General features: G+C 44.0%; 1 protein-coding gene across 1 annotated transcript in view; it reads right to left on the bottom strand.

The window, feature by feature from the left end:
• Window positions 1-1,070: 1,070 nt before the first annotated feature.
• SPATA6L (spermatogenesis associated 6 like) overlaps window positions 1,071-15,255 on the bottom strand; it is a 48,292-nt gene continuing 34,107 nt past the window's right edge. Inside the window, exon 5 of the mRNA XM_075740383.1 lies at window positions 1,071-3,086. The gene's annotated coding sequence lies outside the window, so the exon portion shown is untranslated. The remainder of the gene's footprint in view (window positions 3,087-15,255) is intronic.

Here is a 15,255-nt window from a genome sequence, read left to right as displayed (position 1 = left end):
ACAGACAGCTTTTGTTTGATCAGCTCCCCAGCAGCAGGAACTGGTCATTACATATGCCTTGCTGTTTGTGAAGAAAGTGTGGGTGGCATTTGGAGTGCATTTGGGGAACATTGGGGGTTACTTACAGCTAGTGCAAAATAGCCAGTGCACCAGATGGGCATGAAAGTGTCCAGTGTACCAGCCAGCAGTCATATCAGCAACTGGGAAAATTTGTTTCTGGAACAGTTGCACAAACTTCTTGTTATTGGGTTCATAGATAACAATGCTTTTAGGACCTATTATGCTAAGAATCCTTTCAACTTCAAGCATTATGATATAATTTTTATGATATAAATTTTGTGGCCCTGTATGTACATGGTAAACTAATGCCAGCGAAACCCAATGCCAGCACTGCAGCCCAATTTTGAGAGTGTCTGCTGTGTGAGAGAGTACATACGGCTCATTCAGATGATTGGCAGCCATAGGAAAGGCCGTTCCCTGCTGGTTGACAGAGCCACAGAGTTCACCAGTGGCTATGCCAAATCTTAGAAATTTATCTTTTCATTGGGATCTGCTTTGTAATATGAACAAATGGTATTTGTCCTTCCACCAACAAGCACATCTCTGGGGACCAGCGATCTGGGCAGTTTGATTCTGGCTAAGAACTGTCAAGCTTCCCATCTGATTTTGTCATAGTGGCCCACTCGTGCTTCCATATAGATCTGATATGAAAACTGGCTCTCTTTAGGTAGTCCCTCTTTTGTTTAATGCAAATATCCAAAGCTGGTCCCTGCCAGAGTGTTGTGGTCATTTTCATGGTAGCATTTGGTACAGCTATGGAAAAAGCACTCATTAAATTCAAAAGCTGTTGGCACCCCCATCAATAACTGCATAGACATTTAAGAAGTAGGATCCCATTTGATATTCACCACCACATAATGCTTGACATATTTTTATATTTTCCTTTTCAGCCACATATATATATGCCATTGAAGGGGATTGTATATCTCTTTTTCCTCAAATGATCGCTCTCTGAAGTAAGAGTGCTACCACATTAGGTTTAATAAACATGAACTAGTGAGTGGACCATAATCTCATTCCTGTATGATTTCAAAAGCTTTTGTATCTTGCTGGCAATAGTAACTCAGTTGTTTTTGCAAGTCAAAAATGTCCTGACTAGCTCTGTGCCATGCCAAGAACTGTGTTTTCTCTTCAAGCATCATGCTGTCCACCCCATAATATGCCAGTGGTAGAAGAGGCCCCACATAAATTTGGTTTTCAGCAATGCTGAAAAAATGAGGGAAATAACCTTTGCAGACCACCATACCGAAAGCTTGGGGGGAGCTGCCTAATTTCATGGGTAGAAAATTTAAAGAGTCAATGAACCATATACTCAAGCTGGGTACTTCTGTGCATACAAGTTCACTGCCCTGGGTGACAAACTGCACATACACTCTTACCTTCAGAAGCTGACTAACAACCAAGTAGCCATCCCAGCCTTCGGCATTATGTGCTAGGAAAGTGTAGCTCCAAAACTTTGTGTCCACAAACAACTGAACAAAGTCCACAAGACATGTGTCCTGCCATTCTCATCCAGTTTTCTTTTCTGCTCCTTCTTCATCCCAAGGGGCATCTAGTGCTAACTCCACGACAAAAATGTAGTTTGGGTTATGTGTCCCCATTTCCTGCACACATTCCATGTCATTGATAATACAACCCTGCCCTGCCCTGCCTCTGGATTTTTTGATCATGGGCATCAAACACCAGTGCTGGTTTACATTAGCAGATCTGTTCACAGCACAGCCTGCACTTCCAGACTTTACATTTGTGATGTTTTTCTACATAGGCTTTACACTTTTCACAGAAATATCAGCCAAATAATCAATTCATTTTTTAACAGCCAGGGCCTTGTGCCTCTGCAAACATTTCCCAGGGCTGTTAGTTGTGTAAAAGGAGGAAGCAGATCTTGCAATATTGAAAACCATCATTTGGCTTAAAAGTCTCCCAACCCTTTTTCCCCCTGGACAGGAGGATGATGAGTATATTTACATGTTGCAGATTCTCAAACAAGGAGATTTCACTCAACATGACCTTCCTGTGCACAGCCCACCCCAGTTTGTCATGTAGCTCTTTTGCTCTGCTTAACAGTTCTGCATCTGTTAGATCCCTCACAGCCATAAGCTGTGTAAGACTCCCAGCAAAACAGAAATTATTGTGACTGTCATTTAGATGAATTAAATAACACCACTTTTTGTCCATAGTTTTGGAATAGAAGATAGACTGTAAGGTTCTGTATACCCCATTCCTAATGGCTTTTACAATAATGGTTGCTAGGCAGAAAGACTGATCAAAACACAGTTCTCTTTTACTTTGCAAAACAGTACTGACCAAGTCTAAAAATTTCACAGACTTCATATAGCATAAATTAATAGTATGATATTACAAAGAGTTAAGCATGCTGGCAATTTCAAGACAGAGCTCAGCATAATCACCAGGTTCAAACAGATGGTGTAAATAACCAAAAATCTGCTCTGCACCCCAAACAAATGTAGCTTCATGTAGTGACATCTGATCTAAATTAACTGAGCTGTGGTCTCCTACATATTCTCTAGCCTTGAACCTCAGAATCAGCCATTCCCATTGCTGAATATGCACCACAGAAGCCATGGGGTGATCTGCCAGCTCCTCTACCACTTCTGCTACATTTGACAGTGGGGTAAATCTGGGCGTTCAAATGCCTCCTCAGTGTTTGGGAGTACAGCTAGTGGAATGCCTGGGAAACATCCTTCTTGTGTTCAACAGCCTCTTGCTCTTCAGGGTGCTGCAGTAACTGAGAAATCCCTTCCAGGGGGTCTAGTGGGTGCCTTCTACCCTAGTGGGAGACATGTTTACTGGCCTACTAGGTTCAGAAAAGCAGTTTGCATATAACAGCCCTTATGGTCCCCGTAACCACTTGCCAACAAGATACTTGCTCTTTCTGCAGTGGCTGTGGTCTCCAAGAACACAGGGCTGCAGTGTGTGTCCCAAAGTCTGTGTCTTGCCGCTTTAGCAGTAATCGTTGTCTAACATGCATGTTTGGTCTTCTGCTTCTTCTTTGCAGCATTGCCCTAAGGATGAAGAGACACATATAGTAGCACAGGTTTCTAGTTCAACACTAGAAGAAAGCATATTTGCATCAGACTCCTTGAAATACTAGTATTTAATTTGCTAATACAGTCTGGGTAAGAGTGGGAAATTCTCTTACCCAGTCAAGAACAAGAGTGAGTCTTAAAAATGACTGTCAACCTATGACATTCCAGTCATCTCCATAGTTGAAGGTGACCAGTCTAAAAATAGGTCCTCAAAATGCATTTTCAAGTCAATTAACCAGTTTTAGAAGGAACATCTCTGAGGGTCTACAGAGCTGCAAGTGGCACGAGAGGGTCAAGCTCTGCTGTGGGAAGGGATATAGACATTTGACACAAAACCAGAGTTCACTGGATGTCAGCAGAGAAATCCAATTGTTTTGTTGTTATTTTGTTTTATCAGAGGGTTCCAAGGTAGACTTAACACTACAACAGCTGGCAGATCAATATAAGATGGGGACTGATCAATTTTTGTAGCCTCCAGTTGGAGGCTAAAAAAATCAGAATCCAACTACAGAGGCTGTATTAGGAAACAACCTGAAAAATCTCTCATCATTGTCCCTGTTGAAAGTGCCACAAAGGCTGATAGCTGGACAACAGTATATTAACCAGTGTTTTAGTCACTGTCATTTAATCTCCCCCAGACCACATCTAGCTGAAACTCTGAATAACTCCCATTGACCAAGGTGCACTGATAATGGCAACAAGACCATTTTTTAAGAGGAAGATGAGAGTGTACCTAAGACAGGTGTTACACTGGCTAACTCAGTGTAACAAAATCTGGCCTATGATATTTGCAACTAGAATAGAAGTAGTTCTGGATGGAGCTAAACATGGTACATGGAGATAACACAACAGTCACAGCAAAAAATAAATATCTTTAAGAGAGAAAAATAATGGTCCATCTTGGTGTGGACTCTGCTGAGCTGCAGTGGGGGATGAGCAAACAGTTGTGATAATTGAAGAGCAGCCTTGTCTGAATTAAAGGCAAATGAAGAAGCTCTGAACTCAGTAGAAGCTCCTGTTCACAGAATATGTCAATAAAGGGAGAATATATTGTTCAGTACAGTGCACTGTAAAGATGTAGTGAAGGACTATAGAGTGGAAAACATGTAAGCTCTGAACTGGTGAAGAAACCACAATAGTGGAGCAAACACAGAGTGCAAGAGCAATTGAAGAGCATATGCACAGCAACGTGGTTGCCACGGATCATTTCTGGAGGGCTACCCATCCTGCAGCTGTTGGCAGGAACATCAGTCCTACAGACCTTGGTCCCAGGTAACCGAGAGTGAAGTTTGGTATGCTAGCTGCATGATGCATTGGGAGGACAAGAAGGAAGGGAAGGGAAGGGAAGGGAAGGGAAGGGAAGGGAAGGGAAGGGAAGGGAAGGGAAGGGAAGGGAAGGGAAGGGAAGGGAAGGGAAGGGAAGGGAAGGGAAGGGAAGGGAAGGGAAGGGAAGGGAAGGGAAGGGAAGGGAAGGGAAGGGAAGGGAAGGGAAGGGAGGGGAAGGGAAGGGAAGGGAAGGGAAGGGAAGGGAAGGGAAGGGAAGGGAAGGGAAGGGAAGGGAAGGGAAGGGAAGGGAAACGAAGGGAAGGGAAGGGAAGGGAAGGGAAGGGAAGGGAAGGGAAGGGAAGGGAAGGGAAGGGAAGGGAAGGGAAGGGAAGGGAAGGGAAGGGAAGGGAAGGGAAGGGAAGGGAAGGGAAGGGAAGGGAAGGGAAGGGAAGGGAAGGGAAGGGAAGGGAAGGGAAGGGGTGTATCTCACATTTACTCCCATTTCAAGATTGATTGTTGGGACTTACTACTCTATACATAAGTCTTCTGGGACTCTGGCAGACCCAGAAGCATCTGTGCTCACAGTCTTTTTCCAGCTTACGGTAGTTAAATGAAAGATGTATCTCCACAAAGCCTATTCCCCCGACCTCTCTGCCTTTTCACATATTCTCTTTTAGGTGCCAAGATATATGTCATTAATCCGCTTTCATAACCCTCCAACTTTTTCTCTTAGTCACCCGGTAAGTGACTCATTCTTGCCAAAGACAAGAGTTAGCTCTGCTAACACTCCCCTGCCTGAAGTTCCTTGTAGGATGACATATTCTCTTTCCTTGTTCTCAGAGGTCCTGCTCAGGCAGTTTGTTTTATGGACATATGTACAAAGAGCCTCTTTTTGATCAATATGCTTTTCCTCCTTATTAAAGTAAAGCATCAAGGGCCTAGTAAGGTAACTTTTTTCTTCGTTGCCAGAGTTGCAGGGAGTGTATCCCAGACAATTTACAGTATTAGGCAAAAATACAGCTCTTCTGTTCAGCAAGATCAAGATAAGAACTGCATTGCACATTAGCAGGAAAAGCACTGACTCTCATTTACCAAAAATCCTTTAATTTAAAATGCAGTGACTGATGGTTTAAGGGGAATAGGGACTTCAATGTAACAGAATTTTTGCAAGAACATTGTTACAAGCTATCTTCTGTAATAAAGGCAGACATGTGACTAATATCTTCTATTTATCCCTTGTTATTACCATCAGGGATCAAAACCCTGTGAAACCATGTCATCAACCACAATATTCAAAGACAAATCAAGAAAAGAAGTCAGTAACTCAAATCAAATAAGGACAACTGTCACCATGCCACAGCAATAGGAGCTAAAATTATAAAAGAAATTGACTGTTCCACGGGTTTCCATGGTTACTCTACCTTGGTAATTTATTATTAAATGAGAAATAATTAGATGGCAATGCCACTTTCTGCATTTTCAGAGAAAAATCTAAATTTAAACCTGCAAGGATTAGTTTCCCATGAAGGCCCTGTTTCTCTTTTTAAATTGATAAGGAAAACCTATTAATAACAAAAACTTACCTCCATGTGTTCACATCCAGAAATGTTGTTGATTCAACTGCAGGTCTACCTCAGCTTTTCTGGTCCTATGCCTGCAAGATCAGCCAGCCACTCTCTAGTCCTCCTGGGTCATCTGTCCTGGCTTCCACTCCTTACTCACTTCCTTTTCATGTCTGAGTTCATTTAGGAGCTCCTTACTCACTCGTGCCAGTCTCCTGCTGCATTTGATTTCCTACTTGTTGGGATGCAGGTTTCTTGATCTTCAAGGAGGTGATTCTTGAATATCATTCCATATCACGGAACCTTCTTCTTTCCTGGACCATATTCCATGGTATTTTCTCGAAGCAGATTCCTGAAGAGGCCAAAGTCTGCTCTCCTGATATTCCAGGGTTGTGGTCCTGGTTTTTGCCTTGATATTGCTTCTCAGGGTCGTGAAGTCCAGTGTCTCATGGTCACTGTAGTCAAGGCTGGCCCTGACCTTCACATCCACAACCAGTTCTTCCTGGTGTGAATTAACCAGTAGTGTAGCATCTCATGACCTTATTGAAATATCCGTGCAATATTTAGCAACAAAAGCAGACTCCTTATCTTACTGACCTGAGTTTTGGCTTCATACTCTTTGCCATCTTACTGCCAAACATGATAAAAAAGAATCATAGAATATCTCAAGTTGGAAGGGGCCCATAGGGATCATCGAGTTCAACTCCCTGCTCCTCGCAGGACTACCTAAAACTAAACCATATGACTAACAGCGTCGTCCAGATGCTCCTTGAACAGTGCTGACAGGCTTGGTGCCGTGACCGCTTCCTTGGGGAGCCTGTTCCAGTGACCAACCACCGTCTCAGTGGAGAACCTGTTCCTAATGCCCGCTCTGACCTTCCCCTGACGCAGCTTCATCCCATCTCCTCGTGTCCTATCGCTGGTCAGCAGAGAGAGAGCAGCACCTCCCCTCTGCTGCCCACCATGAGGAAATGGGCAGTGAGACTTGCTGAGACACATGAAAGCTCCAGCCCGTATCTAGCACTGGGGAACACCAACGGTCCTTTGAGGGGAGTTATGTTATAGCGTGGAAAGCAGAGAAAGTGTAGTGACTGGCTATTGGGACTACTGGTCTAGCACTAAGGGGCTGCCTATTGAAGTAATCAGTGCTTGGAAGAGGGAAAAAGGAGTCTGTGTCCTGCTTGGGAGCCGGGATCAAGCCAACAGGAATTGGGAGCTGAGGACGTGTTTCTATGAGGAAGAAAGAACCTACCTCTTACGGTAACAACTCCGATATTGTTTCTTTCACAGCAGCATTTCTTAACTTTGAAAAGAAGCCATCTCGCTTTAGAGTGATTTTCAGTGCAGAGAGTTGAGGGCCAGTGCAGGAAACTGAGAGCAGAAAAGTTGTCCTCGCTTCCAGAAATAATACGTCACTTTATATTCCTAAAACTTGTGTATGTTTCTTGCTGTACATGTTGTCCTGAAACTTGACATTGTGTGAGAAGTCTCTAGTGATGAAATTAAATCTAAAAAGCAGAGCAAACTGTGTTTTTAGAGGAGGTGATTTTACAAAAAATGTTTGCATTAGGCTGTGCCCATACTTTTGCACTTTTCAGGAGAGAAGAAAAAAAAAAAAAGAATAAGAAAGAGAGGGTGAATGAGTTTAGTATTGTCTGTGAAGGCTGGAGATGCTTTACATTAGAGCAAGGTTTTGTTCGTTAAGAGGTGCATCTTTCTACTATTTCTTCATTTTTAGGTGGACAGTTCTAAATCATTCACGAAGTAACCTTGCCGTTACCTGACCGTAAGGTGAAGCAGAGTGTGAGACCGGCAAGAGATTCTCTTAAGTTCCATGCGAAATGAGGTGCTTCTAATTTGCTGCTAGTCATAGTAGAACAGGGCTAATTCCGCTGTTGATATCACCGCCTATCTCAAACAAATCTTTTTAAAACTATATGCAGCCTTGTGCTGTTTTTCAGTTCAGATGAATTGTTCACAAAAGAAAACACTGTTTGGGATGGACAGGTAGCAATACCTGGCTAGAAGGGGCAGAACACGGACACGTAGGTGGGAGTGCCAGCAAGTGATTTCCCCCTTGTTAAGCAGCGTACGCCTCTGAAGAAAACCGATCTTGAATTCCTTTCAGGAAAAGGGGATCCTGATGTCTGTCTTCTTGACTGTCTAAGGTTGTATGTCTTACTCCGGCTGGTTGTTGTAAAGGTCCTCATCCAAAGTCCCTTTGCATGAACAGAAATACTTATGGGGCGGGGGGTAGCCGAATCCCAGCGTCAGTATGACACCATACCAATTTTCATGTGTCATCTGTTCTGCCCCTTGTCATATGCAAACTATTCATAATCCAGTCAGTGGAAAAGAATGTTTCCTCTTCATGTGTATTATTCTTGGTCATTCTCTGCCTGTCATTCAAGTTATTTCCCAGAACAGAAGTGCACAGGTCTTCCTAGACTGCATGACTTCTTTGTCGACATGCTGACTGGAATATGAATAGTTCTCAATGCTGAAATCCTTTTTTTTTTTTTTTTTTTTTCTTTTTTTTTTTGGCTTCACCTTTTGATAACTGTGAAGCGTCCAATACCTCAGCTAAGGTGATTAAAAAATAACAAGTGGAGAATTGTTTCTCTTCTGTTACTATGTATTCTAACGGAGCAGTTCCACGAGGAGGGCTGATGGTTCAGAAAACCATAATTCTAGTTCTCTGTCATGGGGAAAGTGTGAGGGTCACCATACTTTGGCAAAAGGAAGATGAAAGCCCCACAGAAGTAAGCAAAGGTATAAAAAAGAAAAATAATTCACCCCAAATCCTTAATTTTGCAAAAAAAATAGTGATAGACTATACTGAAGTTTCCCTGCCCAACTTCACAACTTTTTCAACTGTTTACAACTTTACAGACAACCTTTTAATAAAAACCGTAGAGAAGTCTAGCTTCTAAGTGGCCTACAACTAGGCCAAAATGGAGAAGACCGAACGGCTCTTTGCCGATGCCTGCCTTTCACTTGGAGGTGTAGTAAGTAAAAACATACTCATGTCAGCACTACTCTAACTTGCTTGACTATAAGCAGCAGCAAAACCAACATAATCTGATCTCGAATGGGAGTTTTTTGTGCAAATACAACCTTTGGTCTAGGATTCCTTGTACGGGTGCTTAAGAAAGCCACTGCTAGCACACTAGAAGACTTGAACTGACTTGACACCAGGTCAGCATTTTGTCATACGCTGCATTGCTACATTGGACTACCCGGCGCTTGTACCCAAGAAGTTGTAGCTGTCTCAAATGTGCAAAAGTCTTTCACACAAAAGCTGTAGCTGGGACACATCCTTATGGCAATGTGACTGAGGGTTGCTTCACTCCCTGTCATGAATTCAAACCTACCTTAGATTAGCAATAGCAGAAACTAATTAGTATTGATAAGAAAAGGCTCTAGAGCCGTTGCTCTACATCAGCAGGTACAGCCATGTGCTGAAAGGTTTTATGCCCTGAAGTTCTCTGACGAGTACCGCTCAACCAAAGTACCAAACCTGTAGCGGAAAACAATGTTTGCTCTTCATGTGTATTAGTCTTGGTCATTCTCTGCCTGTCATTCATTGACTATCCTGGGGTTCAGTCAGACTCCAGCCTTTGTAGCAAGAGACTGGTAGAGCCAAATATAATGGTATTTCATCTGGTTTTAATGCCTGTTCATTAATAATTGAATGGGCTTCTGCAGTAACATCAGAAAGAATGCTGAACGGACAAGAGTGAAGTAGCAATCATCTAAGGTAATTACAGCCAGAGAAAGGTTTGACATCTAGTCTGAGCTAAACATCTCTGCTCTTCCCATAGCCGGTGGAAAGATGGTGATTTATTCTTTCATATAGTCACCATCTAAGGCACCTGGGGTGTGTCATATACCAGCAGTTCTTGCCTCTCTTCTTTGATTATCTAAAACGGACAACTAGTCAAAACTGGATGCCCGGCTTTCGTGTGGCCAATGTAAAGTGAGAAGAACGTGAGTGCATGTACTAACCTGCAGTCAGTCTTATCAGAGGAGCCAGATTAATTTGGAAGTGAACCATACCCCATCTCATCACCTGTTCTAGACACTAGAATTTGCCTTCAGCCATTTTGTTTATTCTCCTCTGAGTAAAGGATCCTTGAAAGGTGTAAGTAAGATACGTGTCTGATGAAGGGCAGGTTTGCAATAGTAGTTACGGAGACACAGTTTTAGGCCCTATCAATTAATGCCGTTGTTTTTCTCTCAAATATCAGACATGCTGCTAATGAGGTCTGATATCAAAGATGCTCACGAGCGGCTTGCTCATGTTTCCTGTGGTGTCCCGCCCTTTTACGAGTGAGATAGTGTCTGGCTAACATTATGAGTTTGATCAGCTTTTGTCAGCAGCATGAGGAATTCTGCATATTTTTGTTAAATATGGGCCATAGTTTTAAGGGCTTCCACTTCACGTGCCTCACAGTGGGTCTGCGTACCTGGTTTAGGTTTGGTGTTGCCAGTTTTCAGCTTACCTCTAACATCCCCTTTATTCTTCCTTTCCATTTAGTGGGTGACAACTTCTCCCTTCCTTTCTTTCCCCAGTCGCTTTCTTCTGCTATATGTCACGTGTCAATTCTAGTTACAGAAATTTGCTTCTGTATTCACCAGATGATCAAGGAACCATCTGAAGAGGGTACTTCTGAACATGATTCATCACCTCTTGGAACAGATGGACCTGTGAGTTACTTGCATTATCCTCCCGGTAAGAGGGATTCAGCTTTTCACCATGCAGCTTCCTCTGCTACCTCAAATCACCAAGTCCTGTTGGGAGATCCTCTGCTTTTCAAAACAGGGTACTAATTCTTAATCAAGTCAGTTACCCAAGTGACTTTGTGCTGTGAGGATGCAAGCTGAATGACCAGAAACTTTACTTTCTGACTTCTTGGGCAAAGTGAACTTAGGATTCTCAGGTAAACTTCAGTAGAAGAACTGTGACAACCGCTGAGGAAATGCTTTCTTTGTACGGATATATAGAAAAGCCATGGTTCACCTAGAAGTCTCCGTCAGTGGCTAGCACTAGACATTTCAGAAGGAGTGTGTGAAAACCCACGTCGAATACAACTGCATGAAGAAATACCCCGAGGAAAGTTCTTGTCACCCCTGTCAATTGGTAGTTGCCTTTATGCCCTGAAATGTGAGATTGATGTTCTGTGCAAGTTCTTTATTTCTCTTTATGATACATTTTCATTATCATGAAATAATTTTCTGCAGTCCCCTGGAGAGTTCCACAGTTGAATGATGCCTCAGGTAGACAGATACAACGGATGTACTCCCTTCCCTTGGTTTCACATTTATTGCTTCTGAGTTTCACAGTGCATGCTCATGATCCTTATCTGGAGAGGAACTGAGATTCAGTTGCCCTCCTCTCTAGTGTACAGCCGCCTGCTCCCCTTCAGTTTGTGTAGGAAGAACCCCATGCGCTCCATCCGTGAATGCTCATTTAGGCCAGGAGTGTTTTGTGGGATGAGCTTACGGAGTTACGATTAGTTTCTGAGAAGCGTGAGCAGCCGTTCTGGGTGTTTGGAGAGGCACCCCCTAGCTTAGGGTTGGATAATGCCCAGCATCTATGCTGTGCCCTCCCTCAGGCCCGGCTCTCAAGCCAGACAGAGTCACTCTGAGCAGTGAAATACTAGACACGATTGGCCGTCAACTTTGGGGACGAAAAGTAGGCAGACTCCCACTTCCTCACAGAGTCACTTCCTTCCCATGTAAAGGAGGGCAACTCTGTTTTGCTATTTCCTTGCAGGACCTTTGGAGATCAATGTGCAGTGGTATGCCGTGGAACACAAGTTTACACCAATTTCTCTGAGCAAAGGTTCAGGTCAGGTATCCATGTTCTACCCGTGTCACTGAGTGAGAGAGAGCTTTTTGCTCTGGCAGGTCTTGCTTAATAGACTGACAGATATACTAATGTTGCTGACTTTCTGCAACCGTATTCTGTCCCTTCCAGTTCTGCACCTGCCATCTACCCTCATCGTGACTCAGGTGGAGTGAGTCTGATCTAAAATTACTCGCTCCCCAAGAGAGGAAAACAGCAACTGCACAGACAGTTCAGCTTCTAGGCAGGCCACATAAACAAGCCTCAAACGTAGTCTGACCGTGGAGGATACAGCTTGGAAAAGTGCTGCGGGAGCTGCACCCATATACATCCCTCGCCTTGCTGCTCCTTTGCACACAGCAGAGTTTTGCTGTGCCTTCATTATTCTGAAGCAGGATCTGCTCGTGCTAGGCTCTGAGTAACTAGGTTTTGGCCCACAAACATACTGTCTTTAAGGGACCGTTTTGTTTCCCTTTAGGTACTAAGCATACTAGGGATGCCTATTTCCTTCTGCACCCACCATGCATCTGCGTACAAACACTCACATAGGCCTACCAGGACAGAGTATTTTTTCTATCCAGCAAAGCTACTTTTTGTCACTACTCCTTGAGACCCCAGTTCAGCACTGAAACACGGGTAATTGCAATTTCACTGCAGTGAAATAGCAAGACGACTCATGGCACTAAGCACAAGAAGTGCTTTGCTCAGGGAGGAGTCCCTTGGTCAGGAATGATTTCTTGCTGACCGTTCTGTATGTGCCTGGGACCTTATTTCCACATCCTAAGCAGAGTCTGTTGGACATGAAGGCTTATCGGGAATTTGGGAAAATGACGGCTAGACTAGACTGGGCTGGGCTGCCTTGGCAACTTAGGGAAATTTCTCTCTCACGTGGAGAGAGCCCCAAGAATAGAGTGTTACTGTTCAGCCTTATGAATGGCCTTTGCACGACAATTTTACAGACATTGAGAGCAGATTTCTGTTATTCCCTAACTTGCAAGAGCAAATGCAGAGGAGTAATAAGAATTGTGTTGTTTTGTGTTGTTTTGTTTTACTTAAGTGAAGGGGCCTTCTTTTCTAAATGTGATGCTTTTTATTCAAAAATACGAGCCCTCCTCATACGTGTCGCTAGTTTACCTGGGAGCCTGCTTTCTCATATCTTTGAGCAAATGAATTACTCTGCCTTGTCACAATGTGATTTTGAATCACAGAATCACAGAATGATTGAGGTTGGAAAGAGCCTCTGGAGATCACCTGGTCCAACGCCCCCGTTCTTCCCTTAGGCCTTGATGTTTACTTTTTGCTTGGGCTTTCTGATGCTTTGATTGAACCACAAGGATGCCCTGGGTTGTCCTGGGTGGGCTGCTGCTGCCGCCTGAGAGGAACATGAGCCTCCTGTTGGTCTTCCCTCACATCTCCCTGCTTTGCATGGGAATTTGGGTGCTCTTTCACATCTCAAATGTCAGAAACGCTGCCTGCATTTAGGCCCTGGAATCTTAACCTCCCGGCAGGAAGGTACTGCACTTCATTCTGACCCTGTATCTTCATTTGTTTCCTGTTTGTGCGTTGGTACTGGTTCCCACGGCAGTGGAAGTCTTAACACGGCCTATATGCCGAGACTGCACGGAGATGATGGCAATAACATTAACTTTGCTTTGAGACGCCTGGCAGACTTGTCTGTCGTGTGTCCTTTCAAAGGTGTAGAGCCTGGAGTTTGCGCAGGAGGGCAGGGCTGGTGGGGTGGAAGCACTGCCTTTGCCCCATGGAACCTTTGCTTTGGGCAGGGGCAGCTAGCAGAGGAAGAGAGGAGAGGAGGGGAGGAGAAAAGAGTGTCGACGGAGAAAGAGGGGAAACAAAGGCAGGGGCGTGGGGGAAAAGACTTCATGGAATACGTGGAGGAGCAGAGAGGAGAGGATGAGGTCGGGAAGCATGGCTATACAGGGAAGAGTGCGTTGAATGCAGTGGAAAATAGGACGAGTCTGGAGGGCAGTAATGGAACAGGAGCGGGGGATAAAGGAGAGGGCGTGAGAGCTCCACTGGGAATGTAAAACCTAAAGAAAATGGCAGGCAGGAATAAGTAGCCTGAAGGGGAAAAGGGACAAAAGAAGAATTATTTGTGTGTGTGCCTATTCAGAGACTTGATATGAGGGGATGAAGGGATCATCATGATTTTTTATGATGGTTTGAAAGGACGTGACAAATGAGGCATTAGAAATAATGTACTCAAAGGGATCAGATGATGTCACTCCAGAGGGGACCTGAGGTGTGGCTGTTGGATCCCTTTTCGTAGGTTACATTCCAGTTTGGATCTCAGCTGGGAGAAAATCAACAAGAGGGTGCAGAATCTCCTCACCTCAGCACAGGCCAAGCAGCAGCTTGCTTCTGGGTGTAAACATTACAGGTCAAGGGCCGCTGGTGCTGACCTGACAGCATCCCCTGGTTATCGACCCTTTCCGACAGGTCAGGATTTTTTTTGCCCATTTAGCTGCCATTCTACCCTTGGTCCATACATGTGCCTGTTCACTTTTCCAAGTGTCTCTTTTCTCCCTGTTTTCCAAAAAGGCTACTGCAACCCTGCTGTTCCACATTGTAAAACAGCCTAAACCAGAAGACTGTAATGATTAAGAACCTCATAGGAGTTAGATGGTAAGAGATCTTGTATGAGTCAGGCTTTGAGGATAAGGCCTTTCGTGTCACTGAGGTAATTTCCCATTGTTTGCCTAATTAGTAGCGTCTGTTCATGGTTTGGAGTTACACAAACATCGCAAGTCTCAGTTAGCCTTGCACTAGCCCGAAGGAACCACCCTAGAGGAAAGAAGGGGAGCGTATGAACGAGGATGAATGAATCAGTGTTGCTAGGCCAGTGCGAGCCACAGAAGTCGAATTAACGTTTCCTTTTGCTTTCTAGTTCTACAGGCGACGGTATTTAACACACCTTGCCGTTGCTGTAAAGAGACACGTGGCTCACAGCTCCCTAATTAGTTACAAGGTAGAAGTGTTTACAGGGATAGGGTCAGATGCTTTGTTTGGGGAAGTTTACATCACCAAACCCCAAGGCCTCAGATGATATTTTCCCCAAAATTTATCCGAATTTATCTGGTATTTCCACTAAATTGGCCTGTAGCGTGATTGCCCATGGGGTTTTTTCAGCACCTGAAATGGCATTTGCTAATCTCTTTGTATTACAGTACAGCAGTGGGAAAATTCAATATCCAGTCATAAACCTGTTTAGCAAGAATTTGAGAATGAGGGCAGGTGGGAAACTGCACAACCAATACTTCAGGCACAGCATCACGGAAGCATTTTCTGTAATACACAGTGCTTACTGCCATAGATACTTAGCTTTCCCTCTGAACTGCAAGCCCTAGTTTTTCCCTCAGCGACGTTGTGTGCCAATCCCCTTAAGAACGTAAGAGTTTATTTTCACTCTCCACTATGAAGCAGAGGAGGGAGAGCAATAAAATCTATG

The sequence above is a fragment of the Balearica regulorum genome, chromosome Z (assembly GCF_011004875.1).
Source record: "Balearica regulorum gibbericeps isolate bBalReg1 chromosome Z, bBalReg1.pri, whole genome shotgun sequence".
Classification (NCBI taxonomy): domain Eukaryota; kingdom Metazoa; phylum Chordata; class Aves; order Gruiformes; family Gruidae; genus Balearica; species Balearica regulorum.
The sequence above is the reverse complement of the archived record's forward strand: the minus strand, read 5'-3'. Positions and strand labels throughout refer to the sequence as shown.